This window comes from Formica exsecta, unplaced genomic scaffold, assembly GCF_003651465.1.
Source record: "Formica exsecta isolate Colony F162 unplaced genomic scaffold, ASM365146v1 scaffold247, whole genome shotgun sequence".
Taxonomy (NCBI): Eukaryota; Metazoa; Arthropoda; class Insecta; order Hymenoptera; family Formicidae; genus Formica; species Formica exsecta.
The window spans coordinates 1,703,978-1,722,976 of record NW_021849743.1 but is presented as its reverse complement, the minus strand read 5'-3'; the positions used below and the strand labels follow the sequence as shown (position 1 = coordinate 1,722,976).

Genomic DNA, 18,999 nt, shown 5'->3' with positions numbered 1-18,999 from the left:
TATTTATTCTAATATATTTCGAATAATTGATTTTTTTTCATTCATGTTTTATTATATAAACATTATCTTTCATATATCGTATATTAAAAAATCTCAAGATAGTTAAATGACACGCAACAACTTGTTCGCGTATAAACGACGCGATCACGTGAGACGATACGTTACGTGTATTATGCGATTTCTCGTTTCATCCGGATACAAGTTGACGTACGACACGTCAGTTTAAATGGTCTTTTACCGCGGAATCTCTCGATCCGAATACGCTATAAAGAGAGAAGCACGCATCGGCACGAACAATTTTTCCTCGTTCTTTTTTTTTAATGGCAAGTCGATTGCCCTCCGCGATACGCGACACGTTTCTCCATCAAGAGCACGTGCCCCGGTATACAACGGGCCCGAGAGATCGCGGGCCCCCATCACCTGTTGCAAGCAGGTGCGGGCGGCATTAAATAATGGGACCGTTGGAATATGCGCAACGGAAAGGTCGAACGCTATCAAATGAGAAATACGGTTCCTCTTAAAAGGATTATTAAGATCCACAAAGTGGATGTGGTCTGGAGAATCGAATACAGGCCTTTAATATTTCTCTTTATTCTTTACATTTTGATATATAACAAGTATCTAGTGATATAAGATATCTTTCAGCAGTTATTTATTTGTTGTATCTTATACGTTATTGAATGGCAAATTTTTCAACAAAATGAAAATTGATGTAAGAAAGAGAGCGTATTGTTTAAAGAATATTTATTTGTGATGAAGAGTGCTCACATACAATTCTCACAAAATAATTTATTAATTATTGTATTTCTGATTTATCTCTGATTATATATTTTGCACGAATATATTTTCTACGTTTATATTTACTGTGATAATTACACGGCGCTATTAAAAAATGTTCTTCCCTCGACTCTATCAAAATTTTATTACTTATCTCAATTATAACATATAATTTGATTTCTGTAGTCTGCCTTTGTTAATCGACTATTGTTATTCGCAATTTGCGAACGTGCAACGAATCGCCCGGCGGAGTATCCCTTCCGGCAAAGCTAACAAGCTTGTTAGACTACGATTTCCATAGTCTGTAGCTGCCGACGCGAATCTAGGTCAAATCCCGGGTAAAATTCCTTCAAACTGATGTGTCATCATGTAATTTGTCAATAAGCGCTTTTTAAGTTTGCTTATTTATTCGAGTGTGACACTCGCGGCTTACAGAGTTTGATACGGGCTAATTCGAAAATAACATTACATTACTTTGCAATTATTCGGATAAAATTGAATTCAATGACATAACTTCTCTCATTTTCTCTAACACACGCAGGTTTAGATATATTTCGAGCTATCTTTTCTACATCTCGGAATAAAAAATCTATTTGAAATTAAATAATTTTTTTTTTTTTAATTACACATCGATCTCTCTGATGTCTAACATGTAAAGTAATTATTATAAAATATTATAATTTAAAATATGTGCGGAAGAAACGGAAATGTGAGAAAAAGAAGCCTTTCTTTGCCAATTAAATGCAATATAAATTGCCGTTAATGCCTGCGTACAAATATATGAAATTTCCAGTGATATTTGAAACTCACAGCATTATCTCGGTTCGAATCAAGGTAAGAAAAACGTGACTATGTGCCAGTGTACCATTATTCGCACGGAAGCTTGAAGCGTTATAATGATCATCATCCTCACAAGTTACTGTGCGGAAAAGCTTCTTTTTATAGCTTCACGCGACAAGTGACACGAAAAGATTCATTATTCCAAAACTTTTTACTCGATTTCAATCGGCCTATTGAATGTGTCTTTACAATGATTCTACTGTTAATCTGGATGAAACGTGCATATTACGGTTAATTACTGCTTTATCGATCCGGCGAAAGCGCTGATTGTTTCGAAGGCATGTTAAGCAGTAAACGACACCTGTTAAGCAATTAACTATATTTCCGCGGTGTCATTGGGGGCATAATCATCGTAAATCGTTGGCACCGTAGCATCTATTAATCAGGAATTCTATGTCTTGCTCGTCGCAGCGCTGTCTATGTTATGGAATTTGAGCCATCTTGTACAAGAAAGAGCTTTAGCTTGATAAACTGTGAATAATAAACGGTTGAAATGCAAGCGAGAGACGAGAAAGTCAATTAAGCAGCGAATATGAAAAGAAAATTTTGTCTTTCTGTCAAAATAAATAGGAGATATTTAATATATAAATTTCTTGGAACTCTATTTTTTTATATATACATGTCATCGTTCTATAGTTATGACGCAACTTTACGCGCTCTTTAATATTTCTATTTCTCCGAATAAAGAGTAATAAAGTGCTGTAAATAGCGACGAATGAGCAACATAATGCGGTCGACGAAGAATAATACTTCGACCACGTCGTCGCGGGGACGCAAATATACGCAATGTATATACGCGTACAATAGATGTATGCGGATATGTCGCACGCGCGATATTGTGTTTGGCCAGTATAATTCCACTAGTGTCACAGCGATAGCCGTGATAGTTGCATCATATACGTGGGTATCTCTCGTCAAAGTGTTTCCTCGAACGATGGGAACGACGTTGGAGCGCGTGCGAACGAGTGTGCGAGCGAGCGAACGCGATCGATCTGACAGATCGATCGATCGTGATTTACGGCTCTCATAAATAATGGCTGTGCCTTCACGCCTTCGAGCAATCCCGCGGGAATGTACATGCAGCAAGAGAGAGAGAGAGAGAGAGAGACCGGCATGTTGAACGGTTATCGATCCGTCAAATTGTCGATTCCCTCTGTCGAGCCGGACACAACACCAGGCGTACAAATGTGCGTGCATAGGCACATGTATACGTGTACGCTCCGCGCGTGGGAGGAGAGATATTCTTTCCCGAATGCATCGTACGATGATGACTGTACGATGATGATTGCACGATGATGGTTACGACGATGATTCGTCGGAATGCGGCTGTGTGTCTATACGTCGTGTCGCTCTAACAGAACGCAATGTATATACGCGTACAATAGATGTATGCGGATATGTCGCACGCGCGATATTGTGTTTGGCCAGTATAATTCCACTAGTGTCACAGCGATAGCCGTGATAGTTGCATCATATACGTGGGTATCTCTCGTCAAAGTGTTTCCTCGAACGATGGGAACGACGTTGGAGCGCGTGCGAACGAGTGTGCGAGCGAGCGAACGCGATCGATCTGACAGATCGATCGATCGTGATTTACGGCTCTCATAAATAATGGCTGTGCCTTCACGCCTTCGAGCAATCCCGCGGGAATGTACATGCAGCAAGAGAGAGAGAGAGAGAGAGAGACCGGCATGTTGAACGGTTATCGATCCGTCAAATTGTCGATTCCCTCTGTCGAGCCGGACACAACACCAGGCGTACAAATGTGCGTGCATAGGCACATGTATACGTGTACGCTCCGCGCGTGGGAGGAGAGATATTCTTTCCCGAATGCATCGTACGATGATGATGACTGTACGATGATGATTGCACGATGATGGTTACGACAATGATTCGTCGGAATGCGGCTGTGTGTCTATACGTCGTGTCGCTCTAACAGATGAGAAAGACTTGACATAGATCTTGCCGCTCTGCGGGGGTCTAATATTTAATAGGGTCAATCAGAGGAACAGTCGCGACACCGCAGCACTTTTTAATGATAATTGATGATTGTCATTCCCTAGTGATTTATAACATTTATTAAAGAAGTGATATTGTTCCCTTAATGATTTTATAACTGTTCTCATGCAACTGTACAGAATGTGTCGGAAAATATTATGATCCGTGATAAATTTTAAAATATGTTTTGTAGAAAAATATTTTAGATAAAAAGAGATTACACTAAGTTTGGAGAAAGACTGCAGTTTACTAAAATTCTTGCAGAAGATTGTTATAATTTCTCGATTATGCAAGTAAAAAATTTTTGTTCTAAGTTATTCAATTTTAATTTAATTTAATTTATTTCAATTAACAACGTATTCTTTTCTCTGTTTCAGACAATGAAATAAAAAAGCGGCTTGCATATAACAAGGATGATATATATATGACACAATCAGTGATCAAGGTGTTTATAATAAGGTAAGAAATGTACAAAATAATTAGATGTTATCAGTAATTTTATATTTAAATGCTGAATTCACGAAAATCTAAAAATATTCTCTCTTGATTAAATCGATTTAATCTACATTTATGTTCGAGTAAAATACAATTATAAGTGGCGTACGTCCCTCTGCGCAATTTATCTAATACCTAAGATATTCGCGTGTCGATACCTATAAAGATAATTAATTGCTGCGCGACTTGAGTAATCGTTCCTATGATAAAGCGGTACGCGCGACATCCCACGTTACCGTTATTACTTGATTTATGTAAATGATATTAATATTGATGAAAATGCAGATACTTAATTAACTCGATATATTCAATTAAATCCGGCTCCATCGGGCGACAAGGTTCATTTTCCACGAGCCAGGGACCATTTTCCAGTTTATTTAGTCGATAACGGTTTCGATGCGTCGCGGTGCACCCTATGTAAATTCGGTTACGGTCGCCATGAGACACCTAACCGCGCGGACAAATGCGCAAATAACGCAAAAATAATTATTCACATGATTCTCATGGGGGACCCGATAGCTTGCAATTTGTCGATCTTTCATTGAAATTAACGGCGCAAATTATGCAAGGAAAAAAAGACCAAGTTACTATTATATTTATTTATTTAAAATCAATTCGTGCGTTTCTCTTGGCTGTACAAGAGGGTAACCTGAATTTTTTTTTTAAGTATCAAATTTCTCGCTACGATAATTCACCGTATTCAGAACGTTTTGCTTCGATTTAATCACATGAGGTTTGATGATGTGCGCGCGGTTGATAATAAAAATATGGGCCCACACCTGTCCGTGATAAAATTCTAATTTCGAAAGTAGCATCAAATCGGGATTTGCAAAAAGGTAAATAGCGGATTAGAATCAACCTAGAGACCGCCGCATCCTCGTAAATTCACCCTTGTACCGGCCGACCGATCGGTCGAGAAAATGAATTCCCCGGGATTGAAACCTCGAACCGCGTGATCAAGTCTGTGTAAAAAAAAATTCAGAGAAAGGGAAGGAGAGAGAGAGAAGAGGAATTACGCGTCCGACAGGGGACTTCCTATTTCTTTACCCTTTCCTGCTTTTTGCACCCACACATGAACGGCGGCGGTGCACATGTAATCCGATTTCAATGACGATATATACGTTAACGACGTTTGGCTGTCGCGTTGTAGGTAAGAAATGAGATTACCCTTCCCTTTTCCTTTCCCTCAACCCTCCCCCTCCCCCTCCCGGTGGAGAAACGCCGTCATGTCGAACTCCATGAAAAGCAAGCGCGAGTTATGAGTCTCCGTCTCCTCCGATATATGAGAATCGATAATATCAGGTCAATCAGTATGCATGCGGTGCAATTGAACCTGATAGCGAAGCGCAACGGATAATGTATGAAGATCTACGTCATGATGCGCATAGTGTATCACGCGAAGCATTGTATTACAAATTTTTTTCGTTTTGCAAGATACAACGTTGAAAGTTTTCGCGATTTCAAATTATGTATATTTTTTCTTCGAAAACATTTAATTAGATGAGGTAAACAAGAGAGCTTTTAGTCTCAATTTTTCTTCTTTAATTAATTAACACTATTTCACTTAGTTTCAAATTCTATATTAAATGGCGAAAATATTCATTGAAGAGAAAAAATTTAAGAGAATATTTTTGAGAAATGTCATATATATATATACAATAAAAAGTTTATTATATTTTTTTATAAAAGATATTAATACAAAAAATGCTGTTTACCATGTTTCTTTGTCTTTGAGCGAAAATTCAACGCTCGTACGTTGTTAAGACTCAAACGAGGGATCGATTGAACCACGAAATCAAAATGGAAACTCGCGCACGGTACCCGTGGGAGATGTTCCCGTTGTCCAGAGGTCAAAGTGCACCGACACGAGGAAGTGCAAAGGTATACGATGGTGAAAGAGAATAGCCAACGAGAGAGAGAAAAGGAGAAAATTTGCGAAAGTGGCGATGTACAATTCGAGCGACTAGTTTCCAAACTGCCTGCAGCCTCGCTTAAGTCTCTCAATGATCCTTTTGTTTAGCCACGGGGTGGCCTTAATGATCGCTTGTCTCCGGTAATGTCGCATTTTGTACAGTACATCCCCGCGTCCTGCCTGTTCTTTAACTATCGTCGTTCCCTTTCGTCGGTTCCCAATCCTCTTTCTTATTGTGTCGCGATGAGTCTTTTACTCTCTCTCTCTCTTTCTCTCTCCTTTTCTCTTACGAAAGAGATACTTGGTCACCGCCGCCTTTCTTTGGTTCCAAGTCATTTACACAGTCTCCATCATCTCTAACGCTCTAAACGTCATCGTCGTTTTGCTTTCAAACCCCTCGCGTGTCTATTCAACCCGGTACTTTCTATCTTCTTGACGAGATCAACGTAATCAATTGCAGGAATATATCTTTAGATTGATAATTACAAAGATATATGCAATAACTATTATCGATATATTAATAAAGGAACCAGTTTAATTTCGAGAAACGCGAATTTAATTTAGTTTTAAACTTAAAAATATCTGGTATGTCGCTCACGTTATGTGTGTAAAAAAACAAAAATTGCTAAATTTGCATATAGTTTTGCATATCAATCTACAGATAGAAAAATCCTTTCAGGATTAATATTAATCAGGGAGAAGGGCTTTATGTACAGCATGGCTCGCATATGGTGAATTTATAAAGGGGATACCAAAAATTCTAGGACTGCTACTGTGGTACTTAAAGCGTGCTCTCGCGAGTTTTCACAAACGATTTCGCTGCTCCACACATGCACGAAATCTCTTTCATACATTTCGCGCATACTTATCGCGGATTTGAGCCAAAAAGTTGCCGCTACCTTCTTTCCCCCCCTTCCTTTTCCTCCTCCTCGCCATCAACATGTGTACCCCTTAAACTTTTCATAGCCGCTCGTTTTTCCCCGTGAAAAAGAAAAGGGGCGGCAAGCTCGCATACTCGCTCAACATTCTTATGTTAAGCGACGCGAAATGCCGTCGCGAATAAATTGCGTGGATAATTGCGCGGAACGGTTTCTTTTTCGACCAAGTCCACTCGGAGTAATTCTCGGAGTAATTCTCGGAGTAATACGTCTCATTACGCGTGTCGCGCGTTGTCGCAAAGTGATCTCAGCCTTCTTTTAATTGCCCGCAATTTTGTACGCAATCGTTTACTGTTAATTAAAATGATATAACTATATCGTAGATGATTATATAATAAATCCCTTCCCTTAAATGAATGTTATAAATTAACAGTACCAAAAATATATATTTGTTCAAAATAGCAACTTATATAAAATATTATTCAAAAATTGACATTTTATTCGGATCATTTCATTAGCCAATTCTATTACAAAATATAAGGGGTAGTAAAGGATAAATGGATTTCAGAATTCCGTTGCAAGGACATATTTCCTAAGGATTCGCGTTCTTTATAGGCAATTTTGGGAAATCTACTCGGGAAGTGGGAAATTCTGAAATCCATTTCAACTGTCGCCGTCAGTTAAAGTGCCTTACGGCAATTCCGCGGAATCCACGAGCCTAGATGGAAATTCCGAAGGCAACGTCGCGATCACGAGAGTTCGATGCCAAGTATTAATCGTCTGAATTGCTCGAGCGGATTGCACGAGACGGCCGTAAAGTTGTTTGCATTAGCAGTTATGGTTATTTACGTTATAGATTTATACATTGCCATGTGTAGGTAGCATGGCCTGTGCATTTTAATCCTACGGCACGATTTCTAGAGCGTTTCCTTGCGCGAGTGACCCGCGTTTTTCATCGGACCATCTGTTTTCTCGTTACGTAAGACTCTATTCTGACCGATTATCTATTGCGCCGCTGCAATAGAACGAGCACGCCAGAACAGATTCTACAACGTATATCGCGAACAAATAAACTTTCCTCCACTGCTAATCTTATCTAATGTACATAAGCTTGGTTTTTAATGAGTCACATAATTAGCGGTCACGCCTAACGCTTATTTGTCTTATCAAGTCTTTAACATTAAATATTTTGACGATTAAGCTACAATTTAAATAGGGGATAAAATTTAATATTAATTGCACGAACAAAAAAGTTAATAGATTAAACTCCGCGCAATTTTACGATAATTTGTTGATGAATGTTTATATCAAGAGTTTCCCCCATTAATTTCTTTTATTTTTGATATAAATAATGTCTATTAGTATTTTTGCGCTTGTAGGTTTTACATGTGACTAAATATTTAATAAATTCAACAATTCTATGTCATAACACATCGTACTTATATAGAGAAGCCACGAAGAATCTCAATTAAAGTTCGCACATTTCAAAGTCTGATTCACATCACCACGTGATTTATACCTACTTTATTTCAAGTCCTATTCTTTAACCCACATTTCATTGAAAATCTCACACCTTTTATTATACATTCCCCGCTATAATCTTCGAGCCTGAAGAATCCGGAGCAAACGACGCAATTTAGTGCTCAAAAAGAACGAGGGAGAGGGGAGATCGAGGGAAGGAACGCAACAGCAGAATCGTGCGGCTTCAGGATGACGTCATAAAGCTTATTTATACAACCACACGTGTTCGAGGCGTATGGTCACGACGTTATTGCGAGTACGCTACGTGCAATAGAGGACTATGTTGTATGTGCGTGTATGCGTTCGTTCGTGTGGCTTTTTTTTTTTTTACACGCCCGAAAGAGAGAAAAGAGAGAGAGAGAGAGAGAGAGAGAGAGAGGAGCACATCTCTCACATGCGGGCGCGCTTGTACAGGATTGCGTCATCCCGTTATACGTCGCAGCGTTACGAAATCAGGGAAAATGTACGAGACCGCGCGTTTGAAAATATACGCCGAGCGGAAGCTGACGAATGGCGACGCGACGCGCAACACGGGGAAAAACTAACGAGCCTGGGGAAGAGTGGTACCGGAAAATGCGCCGCCGGATGCGGCGCGAAATAGCTTTCGTGGCGATAAAAATATTTCGCGCGTCCGCACCGAACGAAACTTATCAGGGTCGACGACGATACGAGCGATGCGACCGTATCGCGAGAATTTATCGATGACGTAATTTATTGCACGCGATAATATAATTGAGAAGAACATTTGCCATTTAAACAAAAAAAAAAAAAAAAAAAAAGAACGAGATCGAGTGTCCATATATTTATATCTATTATTTTTTATTAATCAAAATTATTAACTTTTATTATATTTAGTCAATTTTTTATTAATTTTTATTTTCCAGATTATTTCACTAAATTATAAACGTATTATCAATTGACTCTCTCTCTCTCTTATGAAGTATATCACATGATGTTGTAAAAATTGAAAATTTTCTTGATTGTTTCCATTCTTTGTTTTATATACAAAAAAATATAGATATTGTTTCTTTGTTATTTTTCATGATTATATTTTTAACAATTTTATATCGGAGAAATAGCGTGATGCCAATCTCTCTGCGTATCTTGGCGGCATTTCGCGTGTTGAACGATTCAATGAGGCGCAGTGTCTAATTTTGTAGTATGATTGCTCGCTTCTGCGCCACGTATGCGAAATTTGCGATAGGAACCAAGAAACTCCCACGTGACGTAATGTAACAAGGCGGCGCAGTGTTTAGAGAGATATATCCGAGTGTTGTTTGATGCCAGCGTATCATCGTCCTGTTTACACGAAGACACATTCCGCCGCGATTGCGCGTTTACGCCCGTGATACGCCGAGAAGACGAGTTTCCTGCGACGTGCGCCGTCTCGCATCAAAGGAACGCGATTACATCGAGCGTACACAACATCTACATCCACTTCTCTCTCGCGGTCCTCGAGTATGTGAGCTACGTGAGCATCGTGTATGCAGAGATGTTACACATCTCAAATTCTGAGGCCGACGACGTATCTCTTCGAAGTTGTCAACACCGCGCGGAGGACTTTTCCTTTACGAGAATATCAAGGCTCTATGCACCTTGGACTATATATAAGCACGCCGTATGCTTGTCATCGCAACCCACGTATGTCTTTCATTAATTAACACATATCAAACATAGAATATCGCGTCGCGACGATGACGAGCGGTGACTTTTCGAAGAAAGCCAACGAAATAACGAACGATTCGTTTCGCAAAATTTTCGTTAAAAATATGGGAGTTGCGTGTGAATTATGAAAATAATATTTTTCCGAAGCGAATTTTTAATTTCTCCCCCTCTCTCTCTCTCTCTTTTCGCCTAATAGTTCGCGGAGCGATTATGTTGAAATAATCCGCGGTACGTGCGCGCGAAAAAGATTCCACGGCTCTCGGCCGTACTCGCCGTCAGCTATAAAGCCGGATAAGCCGGGTGATCTATTTCGCGATGCTGAAACGGTGTCGTTGGACTTTAACGTCGTCGGATGCCATCGTTTCCGTTTCCGCGCGACGCGCATTCTCTTCGCACCCGATCGATCGATCGGTCCGTAAGGGACGGTTGAATCGAGAGATAGAGACCTGTGTTACGTCACGCGAGCCCCTACGCGCGTTATCTAACGCGCTACGTCATGAATAATAACGTTAATAAGACTACTATCGAGTTAAACAGAGATATCCTACTTCTCTACCCACGCTTTTTATTTATTAATAGATTTTATTCATCGGATATTATGAGAGAAATAATTGTTTATATGGATTATTCTCTCTCTTTCTCTTTCTCTCGTGAATATCGATATAAAAGAGTGAAATGTATAGAAGGAGAAACGAGATAGATTAATTTTCTCTCCTTCGTGACTCACATCCCGTAATATCGCATGACAAAACATCAGGCGTGACATAATAGCGTGTGTTCTGTCCTTCCGGAAAAGAAAAATATGCGGAGATTCTTCGTCGTTTTCGTAGTCGAACAAGATACTTTCTTCCACCGGCGACGGCCTCCTAATGCATATAACGCGCTTATCGATCGGCGCTTGTCTCGTCGCGGATTACAAAGAGCCGTATCACGGTGCACATGTGCGAAGCGCGTCGTTACATCGTTACGTCGCGCGAAGCACCGCCGTCGACGACGGCGAATTCCTCGCTAATCCCTTTCTTTATAGGAATTTTCGGAGTACGATGTCACGATATAAAAAAAGCGGCTCGTAAAAACCGAGGATTAAAAGAGTTCTGTCGCACTTTTTCACAATTTCGACTATCGATGAAAGTTCTCGTATTAGTAAAATGAAGCAATTAAGAAACCTGGATTGATATAGATGAGTAACAGTATGAGTATTTTATAAATATAATCTCTTTTCTAAGAAATTTTTTCACTAATAAATTAGTCATTAAATATTATTCTTAATTTTAATAAGATTTCATTTCGCGAAAAAATCTTTTATTTTCGATTGAGAAATCATTTATAATTGAGAGAGAGAAACCACCGCTCTCTCTACATTTTTTTAAATCGCAAAAAAGAACAAGTCTAAAATTATCGAGGAATTTCTGGTTGAAAATAAACGCAATAACGGCCGCTTATACAGCGTCGTGAGAGGATAAAGGATTTTGTGATAATGAATAATATCGAAGGGGGATAACTCGACTCGTAAAGAGCCACGATGTACAATCGACGATTGCAATTACATGGGACACCCTGTGGATAAGTCCGCGCGGCTTTATCCTCCCGCATCGCCCTCTACTCTCACACAGCTCCGAGATCTTCTCTTCTTACTCCGCGACGACCGCCACTTTAGATCCATTGCCCTCCAGTCTTGCCGTCCTTTTTCTCTTCCCTTTTCTTCCCCGTTACCGCCATCCTCTTCCCCTCCTTCCCCTCTCATCGCGGGTATTAGTTTCAGTTTGGAACACCGGCGTGCACTCCTGCCAGAGTGGAGAAAAAATCGGGTCAACCGTGACTCGGCTCGACTCTGACACGGCTCCACTCCTCTCTCTCTCTCTCTTTCTCTCCGCCGACGCACGTAGCTCGAAGGATGCAATTACAATACAATTATCCCTCATCCTCCGCCCGCTCCTCTTTCTCTGTCCCTTTCTCTCTTTTGTCTCGTTTATTTGCCAGATTTCGAAAGCGCGATTTCTGTTTCGCGAAACCATTTGTATTACGAAAGAATTACATTAGATGGGAGAAGGAAAGAAGAGAAAGACAGGAAATGGGAAGTAACAAGGGCCGAGTGCTTGTTCAATCGATTTCCATTTCAATCGATTCGTTAACGGACCTTTTTTTCGCGAGCGGAGTCGATTTTGACCGCTGCAACCTGCTTCTCTTTGTTCTACGAACTCCCGAGATTGCAGATGGTCGTAGCGTGATTTTAATGCATATTTAGGGAAAAAAGTTGTTAGACAGAAATCTCATCGTAAACTTATTTTCATTTTATTCTGCGCATCAATATGACACACGATTTATTACTTAATTTCTGTTAGCCTTTGTGGTAAGTTATACAACGATCGGTTACTTGGATTTATGAGCTTCAACTTTTGTTCTTACATTTATTTTTCAAGTATCAGTATAATTTTCCTACCTTTTAGAAATATAAATCATAGATTCATAAATTTCCCGAATAAAATATTTAATAAAAAGAAATATTTTTTCTTCAAATATATTTGATTAAAACAGTTAGATTACTAATGACGGAAGAGCTTTACAATCCCTCATTCACATAAATTAATTTCAATAAAATACTAAATATTTCCCACATTTTCGCATAATTTATTCTACGAAGATTTCACCCATTAAAAGATTGCGCTATTGCAAGCGTGGAAATGTTGATGATGTTAATAATAGAGCTTTTAATTATATCTTGATATGTTGTTAATTCGGACACGAAAAGGCCAGAGGATGGCGATTATAACGAAGCGAGAAAGGGTACGAAAGAAATAAAACGTCGGAACCGCAGACTTTTGCGATTTGATAGCCGTAACTGGCCGGAAATACATTAGAACCGGACGTTGGGTCAACTTCCTGTCAAACGCCAGCTCTTTTTGCGCCAAGTCTCAGTTTCAGTCTCTCTCCTCTTTCCACGTTCCTCCTTTTCATGGACAAACGAGACGCGAGTAGCTTAACTCCCTGGTTTTGTTAGCGAAACGTGCAGCATTATACCGTTATATAACCTACGGACAGCTATTTCCGATGCACATTAAGCGTTTGTATACGGGATGTCCTAAAACTATCGTCGTATGATACTGGGAAACAAATTTGATGACTTTCAAATTGAAATCTGAGAAACAAGTTTTTCATTTTAAGATTAATTGTTGTATAAATTTGATAGTATTTTTTGTAAACATTTATTTTAAATTAAAACAAAGAGAGATGCCCTTAAAACAACATTCACGGATTTACTGTCACGTTTTATGTGACAGAAAAGGATGATTTGTAATTTAAAACATTTGTATCACAGTAATAGTAATAATATGCAAATGTACATAAATAACACAGGTTACAAAATAATCAAAATAGGCAATCTTTAGAGATATTGATGAAGTCCGTCGAAAATTAAATCGACAGAGAAATAATCTCGTTCACGCGGGAATAATTGTTTTGCCGAATATACGATATAAATTCGCCCACACACGCGCGTGTAAAATGTAACGCAGCGAACCGGAAAATGGTGCCTCGAAAATATTTCGCGAAATATCGCCGCTACCGCCGAGAACGACGGTTGATCGATCACCCACGTAGCGACGGTTCGTGGAGCCAGGATAAATGTTCCATCAAACTCGCTCATAAGCGTTTTTTCGACCGTTTCGCTTGTTGGTCCCATATATCTCACACCTATCTATGCAAACCTGTTCGTGTATATCTGAGAATGGAGATTCGCAAAATAATAATGGAGATTAGCGGAATCAGTATCATTGAGAGAGATAATCAATCTGTCCCTTGATATCTATTTAATTAACTAAAAATATTATTCTGTCAATTTTTTAAATAATTTTTCTAATTTAAATTTTTAAACATAATTATTTCAAAATTATTTTTTCATTTTAATATCCGGATTTTTGAATAATATTTTGGATTCAAAAATAGTCTCTCTATATATTTCCCGAAAAAATCGTCGCAATGATTATCATCGCCATCCTGGAAAAGACGAGAAATCAGACGTCCGTTAACCCTATCCTTGCGGAGGATAGATCGATCAATTTTGGTTGAAAAGCAGAGGTTCGAGAACGAGCCAAGTCACGCTAGGAAATTCGAGAGCGATTCCATCAGGCAGGAAGGACGGAGGAGCCTCTCCTAAAGGAGACTGCGTTTTTCAAAGAATTTCCGGCATGTGTCTTTTGAGCGGCGCATGCACACACATATACACACGCTTTTATCAGATTTATATTTTGGACGCGTTATTACATGCGCAAAATATTATAGAAAACAAAGTTTGCGATACTTTTTAAAATACGTGCAATACTTGGAAATATATACGTCATTGAAAAACGCGTCCTTTCTGTCGGGAATTAGTCAAAGAATAAATGTGTTTTTCACGAATGTCAAATAACCGATGTCGAAGATATTAAATTTAATAATTCTGCGTTGCAACGTCATTTAAAAATTAAATTATTGCTCGAAAAGGAAAATTTATTCGAAAAATTCGGCCGAAAAAAAAAACCGAAAATCTGCGGCACACCGTATTTTCTAGGCAAACACAGAATTTGATTCTGTGCCTTTGTGCGAAAATGGCCAGCAATTAAAATGACGCCTCATCTTCCGCTTCTAGCGCGAGATTCGTCTGTTTATCTATATTCCAAGCTGCATATCTAAACGGAAGATAACGGTCGGCTAAAGTGCATGTGTGCAGGTAGGGTAGACAGGAACACGAATATCATAGCCGTGGCGTGGATTTTGTGAGGCAGCCGGAATAACAAACGATTCCGAGAGCGACTCGCGCGCACGACAAAAGAATATTAATTCCTCGTCGTTGTATACGGAGTGTCGGCGCGCCGACATTAGCGTATTCGACCTCAAAAGCCGGTGTTGTTTGCCCAACCGAATCATACACAAGTAGTTCCCGACTTGCATGATTAATACCTTCCCGAAAGTTGCCGTGAGAAGTGGTGCCGGTCGTATGCGAGTTCAACACATCACGAATTTAACGACGACGGTGCTATTATTGTCCGCGAGAGGAACGGGTGACTGTAGAATCAAGAAAATTTTTCTCGCGGTCAAAAGCAATTTCTATTAACTTAGAACATTTTCATCTTTTTTTTTTTCAGAGAATGGAGAGCGAGGAGGAGAGGGTGGAAACGTCAGTGGACTCCGCGTGTGTCCGGTTTGAAGTAAGACTCCAGATTAACCGGACGATAACGCGGTGGCGTTTCTTTATCCAGGGTTTTTTTTTCGAGACTTTCTTCTCGTCACCGGTTCGAGCGGTTCGGACAAAGAAACGAGACGGGTCCCAAAGTCAGGGGTCACCTCGGACCAATTTCAGCAATGCCGGGCATTTAAATGGAGCCGGAGTCTGACGTAATCTTCTATCTCTCCTCCTGACGCTCGCATTCCATGAGAATACTGTGATGATCACTTCTCTCTCTACGTACACGTCCCCGCGTGCGTGCGCGTCAAATGAAAGCGTACTCTATCCTCCTTCTTACGGACGACCTAGCCCGCTGCTTCTGTTCTCCGTTTTGATCCTCCTCCTTCAGAGTTCTCGCTATCGTACGAGTCATCGCACGATCGCGCACCGTGTGCCACGAAGAAAGGGCGCTTTCACGAATAGCAGGAACAACGTCCGCGCCTCCCTCCCTCCCTCCCTCCTTCCCTGGTCATAATTCGCCCTGCTGCCGCGCATACGGAAAAGTTTGAGATAAAAGGGGGCGACGAGAGGGATCGCATAAATCGCGTTTTACAGAGCGACGCTTGAAGTGACACGAATTTTAATTGGGCTCGGTATGTATCACATAGCCGACAAAATGTTCAAATGAGCGTTGAATTAAGCGTTGCAGTGAATAAACCGCCGCGGCAATTTAAAGCGGGAGGTACATAATAACTGTGTTTCACGCTTAGTAATGTTTTAACATATAAATCAGTATTTTTTTACCGTTGCAATCTTTTTTTAGAAAAAAAAGAAGAGGAGAGAACAAGAAGAGGGGGGGGGGGAGAGACGGGACATTTTATATGAATTGTAGTTTTGTGCAGAGAGAAGCGTAGTAATTCGCGCGTTAAAGCGAATTTTAATTTGGCTTAATATGTATTTTATGTTGCAGGACACTAGAAAATGTTTAAACGACTGTCGCGGTAAATAATTACCCGAAATTAAAAAACGGCCACGTAATAGCTATAATATTAAATAATATTATACTTTAATATGTAGAGATATGTTACAATATAAAAACATATTTATTTAATGTGTTATGTTTTCATTGTGCATTTCCGCAAAAATTCTTTAGATGTACGTCATCAATTTTATAATTTTAAATCTTGTATCTTTTCACGATAATATTACATACCTCTGAAATTTGTCCTTTTCTGTTTCAGGTCTAATGATTCATACTTCCCACACCAGGAAGAATATGGAATACGTGCACTCAATAATAATAATGCGGCGTTTGAGAAAAATAATTTTTCTATAAAATCGTAGCAGACAGATAAATCTACGTTTCTAAAATGATGATTTCAATATTCTACCAATTTATTGAATTGTTTAAAGTTTAAATAAATTTTAAGTCAAATGCTCTTAGCAAGATATGAAAGCAGAAGCTTTTGTTTTAAAGCAGAAACAAAGCAGAAAGTAAACTCGCTCTTTCTCTCTCTCTCTTCTATATTAACAAAAGCTTTTGCTCTCTTTTATTCATAGGATCCATTATTGCTGCATATAACATCGATGGAAAGATTGAAGAAAACGGGAGCAAGAGAAAAATGCTGAGCGTTACAGGTGGGCCTGACTCTTTGCTCGGCCCGTAATTTTAATGTTGGGTGAGCAAAGTTTCAGGTGTGTTTGTGACGTTACATTGCGGCCTTCCCTTTGAATCCCACTCCCCCCTTCTCTCACGAGAAAGATAGCGGAGTGGCGTTCTTGTACAATTATAGGACTGGTGTCTCTTGACAGTACTCTTACGCCTGAAATTTGCTTTTTTTACCTGGCTTCTACGCTCTCTTACTTTGAGAAAATAAAGGTGAGCAAAGTTTCAGGTGTGTGAGTGCGTTAAATTCATCGTACACGTAATGCGGCCATACATGCGACACGCATCATTTAAGTTTGTATTCGATTCGTAATGGTTACTAAAGACAATTCGCAACGGTCGTTAATTAAAATCATTGTAATTTCACAAAAGCGAGAAACAAAAGGTTGTACATGTACATTGAATTTGTTTCACGACAACATAACATCGTTGCTCGATAAATTACCTTGGATATTGTGAACGATGTGGCCGCGGGATCAACTGAATTAATTAATTAAATCGAACTTTATCATGCGATAATTAGCTGTTGTTTATTTAGATATTTCCGCAACGTTTGTGTTGTTATTGAGCATAACGAAGCATATCAAAAATTATACAACATATATTTATATTCAAAAAGATGTGAAAAGATTTATCCGATATGGCTTTTTATCGGCACTGAAGTGAATAATTTATATTATTGAATTATATGTCGAGCAGATTTAGTTCTTTGTGTATGTGTATATCAATAATGTTATAATAAAAGATATGTAATAAATATATTAGATAATATGCGATTATATGTATACAGATCTGCAATTACACAATTGTTATATTAAAAAGCTATAAAAAAATAAAAGTTTATTCCTGTTTGCATGATTTATTACAAAATATTTGTAAACTGTCATCAATTAATAACTGCTGAAATAATGTATAATAATGTAATAAAATATGAAACAAATACGTTAATTGAAACCGTATTTTGATAAAAAGAAAAATTACTTTGCGTAGACATATATATAAAATAATTACAATAATTCAAATATATTAAGCTTTGGAATAATTTTTTGATTAGGAAATAGAAAATTTAAAAATATCATTAAATATTATGTCGTAAAATATTCTACTGTTACATTTCATACTTCATGTACAAAAATAAATTTATTCATACTCAGTAAATATTACTGCTTAGCGTATTTATTTTACCTTCCCGTCGATTATCTTATTTCAATGTTGGTGATTTCAATGTTAACATTCTTTTAATTATTTAAGTAAATAAAAAGTAAGAATCCCACACAATAAATGTTGTAAAATGTGCAAGCTAATATAAAAACATTTTTCCATTAAACAAGTAGCAAAAAATATCTAATGGATATATTAAATAATTTGTTAAGCAATATATGTGTTTATTAAATACACACACACACGCATGTATACATTATGTATATATATTAAATTTTCACGGAAAGTATTATACCATTTTTTGTCCTCTCACTAAAGTTTCACGCAAAGTACGGCATCTTCTTTTTCTCTTTCTCTCCAACATATTTTCACTCACTTTTACATTACTATTACAAAATACGCTTTACATCACTCTATTACGGAAATAATATAAGTAATTATTTCACTATTGTATGGATAATTTTTACGTTTAATCGAAACTATTTAGATTAACACAAATTAACGTGCGCTTTTTACGCGCCATAATTAAACTACAGTTAACTATCGCGAATTTTATATTTGTTTGTATCCATGGCAACTACCAGAATAGCCAACATAACATTATTACAATATTCTTTTATGCTCTATCTAAAAGCGTTATTTGATTGGACGAAATTTGGACAAAAATCGCGTCGCGCATGCGTATCGTCGAGCGAGGCTTTTCTCTAGGTTGGCTCTTCTGGCCGAAGCAGACGGCGAGTCGTCATCTTGCACGAGACTTTCGCGGATACGTTTGCTGCTGTGTAATTTCGGCGAAAATGATCAATTCGACGGGCATGTTCGCTCGCCAAGCAGTGAGGCAATTTATGACGAGCGCGATTCGCAGGGGAGGTCATCACGATCCCTACGACGGTATTCCTGGATTCGTAAGTGACAGTTTGTCTGATTATATAACGTTGAAATATGA

General features: G+C 38.6%; 1 long non-coding RNA gene across 1 annotated transcript in view; it reads left to right on the top strand.

Annotated features, from left to right (window-relative positions):
- LOC115236234 overlaps nucleotides 1-16,751 on the top strand; it is a 34,560-nt gene extending 17,809 nt beyond the window's left edge. The window contains exons 2-3 of the long non-coding RNA XR_003884156.1: nucleotides 3,993-4,074; nucleotides 16,468-16,751. This is a non-coding gene — a long non-coding RNA (uncharacterized LOC115236234). The remainder of the gene's footprint in view (nucleotides 1-3,992; nucleotides 4,075-16,467) is intronic.
- The last annotated feature ends 2,248 nt before the right edge of the window (nucleotides 16,752-18,999 follow it).